The sequence below is a fragment of the Gossypium hirsutum genome, chromosome D08 (assembly GCF_007990345.1).
Source record: "Gossypium hirsutum isolate 1008001.06 chromosome D08, Gossypium_hirsutum_v2.1, whole genome shotgun sequence".
Taxonomy (NCBI): domain Eukaryota; kingdom Viridiplantae; phylum Streptophyta; class Magnoliopsida; order Malvales; family Malvaceae; genus Gossypium; species Gossypium hirsutum.
The window spans coordinates 25,118,168-25,128,922 of record NC_053444.1 but is presented as its reverse complement, the minus strand read 5'-3'; the positions used below and the strand labels follow the sequence as shown (position 1 = coordinate 25,128,922).

Genomic DNA, 10,755 nt, shown 5'->3' with positions numbered 1-10,755 from the left:
AATCGGATCAGGTTTGGGGTGTTACATACCAATTATATTAGGGAGAATGTTCAAAGCCACCTCTGAGGGCACCATAGATGTGGGTAAATGAGAGATTATAATAGAAATTGATGGAGAGGTAGAAACCATTAGGTGTGTAGAACTCAAACCTAAGGTGAAGGAAATGTTCCCTAATATTGAGCTAGAGTGTTAAGCTGTCCAGGTAGTGTTTGATCATGCGACTAAAAAGGTGAAATATTTGCAGTGGTGTATATTTGTAGGTTCGAGATCATGGATGCGAGGCATCTGAGTGAAGAAATGAGGCATCGTGAAGAGACGATTAGTGAATCAACTTGTAGGGTTGGAGAAAATGAACGTGTATTGGTGTCTAGAATCTTGTGCAAGTATCACTATTGGGGTGTTACATATCACCCTAGAAATTTTTAATTTTCCCCATGTGGCAATTGAACCAAAAAATTTGTAAATATTTGGATTATTGAGCATGAACTCCATATATTTTTAGCAGTTAGATTAGGATTTCAACTTATTTTGGTTTAATTTTAAACTTGGTAGGTCAGATTTTTGACAGTTGAAAGAAAATTTGATAATTATATAAGTATTTTAGGGTTTGTTCAGTGAAATTGCGATATCCAAGCTGGTATCGTGATTTCTCAAATAGTTTCAATGGGGGCCAAAAATCTTTTAGGCATCACGATATTGAACTATTGGTATCGCGATACCCTTGGAATTTCAAAATTATAAAATTTTGGTATCGCGATACCTCGAACAGAATGGGAATTGGAAAGGCTAAAAACAAAGGATCTCATGATACATGTGACAGGTCAAGCTTCGAGTATTACGATCCCCATGCTTTTGAAGGCTTTTTAAGCCTCTCAACACCCCAACACCCTTATTCCCTTCATTTTCTTCCCAAATTTTCAAATTAAAATCCCTAAAAACAATCCCCCTCTATTTTATCTCAATCTCACTTTTAATCTCCTCCATTTTCTTTGTGATTTCCTTTTCCCCCTAATTTTGTAGGTTTTATTATATTGTATTGCTTGGAGAACACAGAGCTTTGTGGAATCCACCAACTTTGTCATCACAACAATTTTGGTTGAAGTTTTCTTTTCTTTTTTTCTCTTTTAATTTCTTGTTAGTTTTAATTATTTTCGTTTTATTAGTTTTTGGTAATTGCTTGTGGCTAGTTAGCTAATTTAACATTGTTTGTTTAAAATTGTGAAAATTACAAAAATTCCCCCGAGACAACAAAAATGATCTCGATCCAAAACTGCCTTGAGTCCTTCGTCGAACTTTGATGGCATTAAATTTTCCCAAAAAGAGGCCACAGACTTCTATAAGACGATTTAAGGACGGATGTTCATCCCTGAATGTGGTTTTGATCCAACCTCTTCATTTAACAATGAAGTTTAGGATGATGTCCGCTTTCATAGGTAAGACAATTTTTGTATGCTTCCTAAGTAGCCTGTTGTAGTACCCGTGGTATTGGAGTTTTACTCCAATTGAAAATTTCTAAACATGATCGAGTGCACGCCTGACATGCTAGTGTAGATATTTCCCCCAATGCCATTGGTGAATATTATGGCGTCCTGTGTTATGAGGAGGAGGATCTGTCGTCCTTCGATTTAACCTAGTTTACTAATATAGACACGACCACAATTTTAAATTACCTTATAGAAGGTAGAGGCGAGTGGAAGTGGGAAGCTTCATCGGGGCGACCTCTCTCGTTTAATCAAAGAATAATGTTCCCTATTACAAAAATTTGGATGCAATTTGTATGTACTCGTCTTTTCCCAGCACTCGACACTAATAACGTTAACGTTTTAAGAGTAGCCTTATTGTACTCTATTTTGCAGTACAAAAGAATTTGTGTAGGTAAATGAATAAATCAGTAATTAAAGTGTTGCATGGGTAGTTACTTCTCGCATTTGGTCGTCGATCTCTGTTGTAGGGCTGGCCTAGAAATTGCCATTACCGAGCAAACTCACCATCCCACTCGTAGCATCATTAGTGGTTTCTTGCTCTACCAATTCCAAGAGTTTCATAAGAAGTAGATTCAAGAGTAGAATCAATGACACAAAACAAAATGGATGTGCCTCAAGTTGAAAAGAAACTAAGCACCAATAAGAATACTAAGGATGAGACTACACAGTGGCAATATAGGCTAGGCCGAGACGTGCGTTACAACACTTGGATGCGAGAGGTAATGAAGCCATTTGTGGATACATTTATGATGAGTCAGGGAGCAGAAGCCACACAATAGCCCGACAAGTCGAGTGATTCATCCGAGGACGATGAAGACGGGGATAAAGAATCTAGTGTGAAGTGGAATGATGAAGGCGAAGCAGCTGATGAAAAAAAGATAAAGGGTGATGATGTGACACTGTATGTTGATACCATCGAGGACATATTCACCCCTACATGTCCAACGACCGAGGGTGTTGTCATCAGAGAGAAGGGCACGCCAATTTGCTGAACGCACACCAAGAGAGCCACTCTAAAAAGAAGAAATAGGCAGATAATTACGGAAATTGACTTGGAGGACGACACAACCAATGCTTTGTTACATGTTTTCACGTTTTATTTATATTTATTTGTGCGGCATGTAAATTATAAACTACTTTTGGATTTGTTTTGGATGTTTTACTTTTATTTTATTAGTAGTTGCATATGTTTTTGCATGTTAGTTCTATGTGCAGCGAATTACCTTTGAAAGGATTCACTACATCCGTGAGTTTCAATGAGGAAGTGGACACCCGAGCTAGTCTGATGCTTCTTCTAGGGAAGTCCGATAATCTCCCATCTTTTTTGGGAACACATTAGGGACAATGTGTAGTCTAAGTGTGGGGGGATGTACATAGTTTTATTTGTTTTGTTTTTCTTGTTTTTATGAATTTTTGTGTGTTTATTTTAATTTTTATGCCATTTTCAATTTATTTTTCAAAAATACCAAAAATATTTTTCATTTTTCGTTGTTTATTTTGTGTAATTGCATGGTGCTTGGATTAAATTAGGTAATAAGCCATTAGTTGTGCATATTGAATAAGTACATAGATTTGCCAAACTTGTAAATTTTGAATGATATAGATAATTTTTTATTCTTAATTGTAGACTAATTAGTTCAATTAGTTAATGTGTATAATAGACTACAGGCAATAACCTAAATGAAATATAAAGTGTACCATAGGATGAATAAAGTATATGGATCCTTGTAGATAAAAAAATTGAATTGTTAATTGTTCGTTTAAATAGATGTATGCTTGAAAGAATTGGTGTTAGGTGATTGATTCGTGAAAGACCTAACACATTGCTTGAAATAGTCTAGAGCCTAAAAACTTACCTGTTGCTATATACCTTTAGTTCCCATAGTTTTGAGCCTTAAGTACCCTTTCCTTGTGACCTTAATATCAAATCCTTGAACCTAAATGAGTCTAGCACTCAATCCTTCTTGGTCCCGTTCTTTAAAATGCACTATGTAATAGACGTCGGCCCATGGACATAGAGGGCTAGGTAGAGACATCATGGTGGCTTTACAAGAAATAAAATGAAGAGATTACGTGAATTAGTACGTTTTTAAAAAAGGGTGAACAAAAGAGTGCAAAATAAAGAAAAATATAGTTAAATCAAAATTAAGCTTGAAAATGAAAATCTTTTTGTTCACAATTACAAAATTTTGCACGTACTAATCTCATGAATACTTTCTTTTTGGAGAAATAAGGTAGGCGAGGGAAGGAGAAATAATGAGGTGAACTTATAAATACATTTGGGGTGAGTAGGGAACAATGTCATATGCTTAACCATTTCTAGGGCTTCAACCTATTTTGAGTGTCTATTGTTTGAATTTCGAGCCTTCCTAAGTGTGGCACCCCAAACCCCACTGGGACAGTCCGACCCGAATTTTGAATGTCACATTAGCCACCAAAGTGACTCTCCGTTTAAACCACCACAAAACACACCAACCGACCAATCACAACACACAATTAATCATGGAATATTTAATAAAAACCTAATATCATGCTTCCGTTGTGCTACTCTGATCAACAATCAAGAATAAGACTAATTCACAATTTAATATTTAACAGAAAATTACCTCGAAAACTTTAGTTAATCATACATGCATGCAGCAGGGTATTTTTAAAAGGGCTATATTTGTAGAGACTTGAAAAATCGTTTTAGTTCAAAATATATAATTAGATGTAAATCGTAATATAGTAAAATATCGGAAAAAACTCCATTTCACAAGGTTTGAAAATAGTATTATAAGATTATACATATAAATCTTGTTTCAGAAGATCAATTAAAACATTATGCACAATTTCATGAAATTTGTCATTAAATTAGTTCATAGGCAGCTAAAAATTTACGTAATTAATCCAATTTTACATTCATGCATACTAGATATTCAATTGTTTTCTAAAACACACCTTTAACATCTAAGCCTTACCTCAATGCCAAACGACTCTTCCACCCACACTTACGAGTTAGTCAATCAATTAACCAAAGCATTCATCAAGTAATCATAATCTACCATTCAATCATCTATCTAAAGCACTAGTAAAACTAGTTAAATAGTCCATAATGTCCAATTACAACCTAGAAATTATAACTAAATCTAATTCTAAATTCCATAATTTGGTCCCACATTGCCTTTCTCATTGGGTTTAGGAGCCTCGATTTGGATCACTTCGATGAATCTGTCGCGTGTAAAATTATATGCGATTTTGTGTAAGTATACATGTTGAATCAAGTAATAAAGTGATGAGTGATTATCATTCCCACGAGGATCGGATTGAGGCAGAAAAGTGGTTAAGTTATTATAATAAAATGCGGTTAATGCTATGTCAAAAATCAATGATAAATATGCAGTGGCAATTAGTGGAGTCATGATGTAAGCAATATGTGGAATTAATGAATAACTAGAAATGCTATGTCAAAAGTGAAAGTAGAAATGTAATGGTAACAACGAAAGTTATTATCCGAATAGAATGTAAAAAAAGAAATAAACAACTAAATATGTTGTGACAAAGATAATACAACAAAGAATAAGGATAGAGTGATGTTGATTCGGAAGGTCGGGATTACCCTGAATCGACCCTGACTGTTAATAATGCCTTGGCAAAATCATATCTACTTTACTATACAAAAGAGTTATAAAATGGCCTGCGTCTCGCGAAAGCAAAACCTCAAGTTACCTTGCTTGTGTCTATAGGCTTTTTAGATATCTTGCATGGGTTCCTTCTATACGATTCTGACTCTATATCTAGAGTCGACTACAAGTGTCAATCGAATACTTGCTCATTTCATTAAACTTTAATCCAACCCTTTCAGAATTAGACTTAGTTTTTAGCATGCGAACAACCTTTTATGTTTAGAGATTGCTGCATTTTAATTAAGAAATAAGAAAAGTCAAATGAAATAGTAAAGTAAATGAGATATATACGGCAGTCATAAAACAATTAAGGGTTCATTGAAAGTAATCCCAACCTTATGAGATTTAGATCATGGGCTGGGAAATAAAATTCCAAAGCAAAATATTATCTGACATTGCGTTTAACTACTTCAATTCAATCATTTGAAGGAAAACTAATGGAAATAGCGGAAGAACTTCGGGAAACAGCTTTTGCTTGCCCAATCCACATTTCGGTAGCACAACGTCCTGTGATGGCTAAGAAGGATTGCCTTCGACTTTCTTTCTTTTGTGCAGCCGAACCCTTATTCACGCCTAAAGATCTCTCCCACTTTTTTCGTTCGTTGTTAAGGGTTTCCTCCTTTGGCTTTTTATAGCTTTTTCCCTAGGGTAAATCCAACAACCCATGTTTATCTTATCCTCTTTTTAAGTTCTTTTTTTAACAACCCAATATCATCTTCTCCTCTTTTTAAATTCTTTTTTCAACGACCCAAAATTATCTTCTTTTTAAATTATTTTTTCTAGGATAAAAACCAATAGCCTAGGATTTTCTTCCCTATTTTTTAGGCATATTTTTTTGGTACAAGTACAGTTGGGCTGGGACTGATATGCGTAAAGTGCTGACTTGGTTTTCCCGTCATTTCCATGGCATTCGTACTGACCAAATATCCAACTATTTGCCTTGGAAAACCTTCACTCCTTTATTTCTCGTTCTTCAACCTGCACCTGCCAAAACACCAAACACAACCCTACCACAAGTGATTAAAAGTACCTAATATTTAAACATAGTCTAAGCTTTTAATAAAATGATGAAAATACAAATGAAATTTCCTAATATGCAACTAAACATAACTAAGTACAAGCAATTAGCTAGGTCTAAAGGCATGAAATATAACTCTTTTCAAGAGTTATCACACACCAAAACCTGAGTTATTGCTTATCCTCAAGCAAAATACATATGAATGCATGAATGCACAAAATTTTCAATTGCATATAACTATCTTGTACTGTTAATCTATTAAAAGAACAATATATACATCAATTCTCAGCAATCTTCTTTCTCTAAAAACTTGGCCGAATGTCTAAGGTTCGTTTCAACAAAGGTAGTGCAAAAAATTTGTCCTGAAAAACAAAATTTCCTAAGTACTCATGTTATACTTTTCTGGCCATAGCAAATATCTCCTAATGCGCTTAGTTCATTTGTTACCTAAACTTAAGTTACTTTGTAACCCTTGCTCACAACCTTTTCAAGATATTTATTTGTACTTGTTTTTTCTCTTCTTTTTATTATTATTAGTTTTTCTTTTTCTTTTTCTTTTATAACATTAGGGGGTTTAGCATGCCACAAAATTATTTGACTTGATAATCACAATAGAGCATACATCGAATTACCTAGTACTCAATCATGTCACAATTTAAATATAAATCCTCTTGAAGCTAAGGTTTTTGACTAAAAAGATGGATGAAGCAAACAACTGCCTCTTTAGCTACTCAGCCTGTTGCTACAGTGGAGTGTCCCTTTTCTTTATTACATACTCTTACTAGAACTCACCTTTCTAGTCAACAGTAGGATGGAGCAAACAAAGTGGTGTTGACTTACTCGACAATTCTAAGCATTGGAGTGCCTACTACCCTTTATTTAAGTAATGTTGTGGCAAGATGACTGAGTTTGACTTCAAAACCTTAAGTTCATCAGAAAACACTCGCTATAATAAAAAAAATTGAGTATAGAACATCTCATTTTTAAGAATAAATTTTCACGCAATCTAACCTAAGATAAAGTCGCCTCATCCACTGTCACATGTTCTAGATATATTGAAGAATATAAGCTCATCATCGAACATCGCAAGTAAAGATTGAACTTCTCGTAGATAAAACTGTACTTAATAATCACATGCCATTGGCAAACAACTTAACTATACTAGTGATGCGAACCACCTCGGTGTTGAGTCGAGTTGTATTTGAGTTACCTGATCATGAATTGTGTAGGATAGATTCATTTCGGTTTACAGTAAACAAAATAGAGATAATGACTTCAAACAAAAGCGGTAGACAAAATAGATAAGAAACAATAACGAATTAATTGGCTAAGACCGAGAATGAACCAACAATAATGGATTGTTGACCCGAATCTCAAAATGGTTCTTAGGTGTTTATCGGTTTAAAGAAATAGCAAGGAACCTTGACCCTCTATCAACTATGATAGGAACCAAAGGTATAATGAACACCACACCAAAGTGATAAGTTCGGTAAACAAAGAAAAGATATACGCCACAAGCTACGCTCGATCAGTCAAATCAATTCCGTAAGAACAAAAAGAATTGGATAACTCACAATTCAAAGATTTCATGTATATTCAGAAAAAAGTCCCTTCTCTAAGGCCGATTACATCTATTTATAATGCTAGAACAAGGTAACCGAATGGTCAAAAACATCCAACTTAATGTGCCATAAGAACTCATATCTTTTCTTATGCTTTAACCAAATAAATCCTTCTATAAGATCACTTCAATTCAGCTCATTTGAATGTCTTTAATGGCTTAAAAATGGCTCTTGAGTTGTCCTTGGCCAGCTGAATAGACACCATCTTTTAACCAGCTCCTTAATGACATTTAAAAGGCTTGATTAAATTCTCTTGAAAGCTCCAAAAAGCGGCTGGAAGAAGAAGGGTTGTTGCCGAATTTTAAAGGGCATAAAATGCTCTTTAAAAACTCCTTTAATGATTTTTAAGCTTCCTTTAGAACAACCCCTTTAATTGTAACTAAAAATAACTTAAACAGCCACTTAATTCAATGTATAACAGCCTTAAATTGTAACCACTATGAGCTAAAAAGTCACCTGCAATAAACGCATTAAAATGAGTTTATTAAACACATGAAAACACTTGTTAATCATAACACACATTAAACTTACTTAAATAAATGAACTAAAACATATATGCAATAATTATTCTAGCAACTAATTTAATTAAAGAAGCATAATTAAATGAACTTAACTCATACATCAATAAATAATCCTAGGAACTAGATTAATTAAGAACAACACTTATTAAATAAAGTTCAACAAAAACACGTATTAATTAAAACTAAGATCAGTTGAATAAATGTCTAGCAACTCATTTATTAAACTAAGATGCTTAAATGCATGGTTTTGAAATGCAAATTTAACTAACATGAAAGTTACATGATTAAACTAACTTGACTTAATTTAATGATGCAAACTTAACTAACATGAAAGTTACATAATGCATGCTTTATTAAATGCAGAACACATATTAATGATGTGCAAACTATGACATAATTAGAAACACAAACTAAAATAACTAGAAATTAATGAATCAAATTACTTATTTTCCAGCAGCCAAATTGACAAACTGAAATTAAAAACTTTATTTTGCACTTGGGCCCCTAGATTTTGGGCCAATCTCGGTAGGATCGAGTTGTGTGGTAACATGATGCGACTGGGATCGCATCATACCCTCCCTCTTGAAAACGATTTGTCCTCAAATCGGGTCACTTGTTCGAGAAAAACTTTTCAAGATCACAACCCCCTTTGTTCATGATCCGAATAGAATCATTTTCAAAATTCTGAGAACCACAAATGGCTCGATAAGAAAGAAAGTCATTTGCATGCCCTCCCTCTTTAGGAGGGTACCATCTAACATCGTCACCTACAAAACAATAAAACAAATTAGTTTCAATACTGGGATTAAAAACAGAAATTGGTTTTACCTTTTTCTTCGATGGAAACAAACCTGATTCACAAGGTATTTGAAGATTATAGTTTCGAAAATTAGAATTCCATGGACCAAATCCCTTGAACAATGATATGGAACAGCATTCACAGGGATCAAAGATAAAGTTTTTGTTCACCATTTCAATTCGACCAGAAAAATTCGTGGCTAGTAACTTATGAAGAACTTGAAGCACATTAAAGTTAAAATCATGCAACACATGTTCGAATCCATTAAGCAACAATATAAAACAACCTCCAAAATAAAAAAAAATTGATTTTGACTTGGCCAGCCAATGAAATTCACACGTTTGGTTTTCGAACTAAATAAAGATAAAACTTGAAGCAAATAGAAGGGTTTAACACATTTATTCAAGATAAAATTATGATGCTCACCTTCACTTGACAACAACTTAGGAATGCATGCTCCGGGCTTAAAAACATGGTTTTGATCACTCGATCCAAAATGCAGAAAAAATTTGTTTTTCAGTAATAATTCACACATGCTAAACAAATAAGATTTAGGCATATTCATTTTCAAACAATCAATCCTCACAAAATTCATCCGAACAGGCATGCGAATGTATGAGGATTTCGCACACAGATTTAGAGAATTCACATTAACATCACATTCAAACAGATTAAGCGCTTTACAAAAACTTGTTATCACAAAAGATCACATTTTGTATTTGTTGATTTAATCGAACAACATCAAAAGATTTTTCAACACAAAACTTATTGAGTGAACAACTCTTCATGATCCACTTAAAACGAGTTTATCAAACACAAACAGTGAGTAACAATTAACCAAATAAAAATAAGGAGATCTTTTAAAAACTAAGTTATCAGAAATTTTATCGACAACTTTCAAACATGATTGCCATGATTCATTAGCTAAAAACTCCTTACCTTGCTTACCTTTAAGCGCTTGAACCTTACCTTTTTCGATCAAATGGAATCGTCTCTCTTCAGGAAGGTAATGAAGTTGAAACTTGTCATTCGAATCTTGAGAAACCTGAAAAGAAGAAACAACACGAGGACAACTCATTTGTTGGTTAGGTAAAACATTCCTCACTTGTTCTTGCTCACTATCATCTTTTTCCTTCATTTCTTTTTCATTGACAACGCTCGTTTCTTTCATACTTTCTTTTATCTTTTCAATCTCAATTTGTTTTTCAGTTTTCTCTTCTTTCTCACATTTTTGTTCAATCTCAATCTCGTTTTTCTTTTTCTCACTCTCACTCTCTTTTTTCTTCTCTCAAGTTCGTTTAGTATCCGCTCATTTTCTCTCATTATCATCTCTTGTCTCTCTTTTCTTTTTATTTCTTTTTCTCTCATTTTTTCTTTACAAGATGAAGATAAAACAAAAGAATCAGAATAAGATGTTTTTCGTCGAGTATGAATGGAATGATTTACATATGGTTCATGTTCACTCCTTCGTAAGGACTCTTCCGTAAATGGTTTCTTTGAGGCATATGAAGAATAACTTGTACTTTCTCATTTTTCACCTTGAAAGATCTTAGACTCGAAGCTTGCTTCTCTTTGTCTTGAATTCCTTAATGAATAGGAGTCAAGATAAGAATCTCTTCTTGAACATTCGTTGGATGTCGTTTCCT

The 10,755-nt window shown here is 33.8% G+C and overlaps 1 long non-coding RNA gene across 1 annotated transcript; it reads right to left on the bottom strand.

Moving 5' to 3' along the window:
- Window positions 1-7,762: 7,762 nt before the first annotated feature.
- On the bottom strand, window positions 7,763-10,361 carry LOC121220087 (uncharacterized). Its single transcript, XR_005917252.1, has 2 exons — window positions 8,754-10,361; window positions 7,763-8,245 (listed from the first exon to the last, which is right to left on the bottom strand). It is a non-coding gene; the product is annotated as an uncharacterized lncRNA (long non-coding RNA).
- Between the last annotated feature and the right edge of the window lie 394 nt (window positions 10,362-10,755).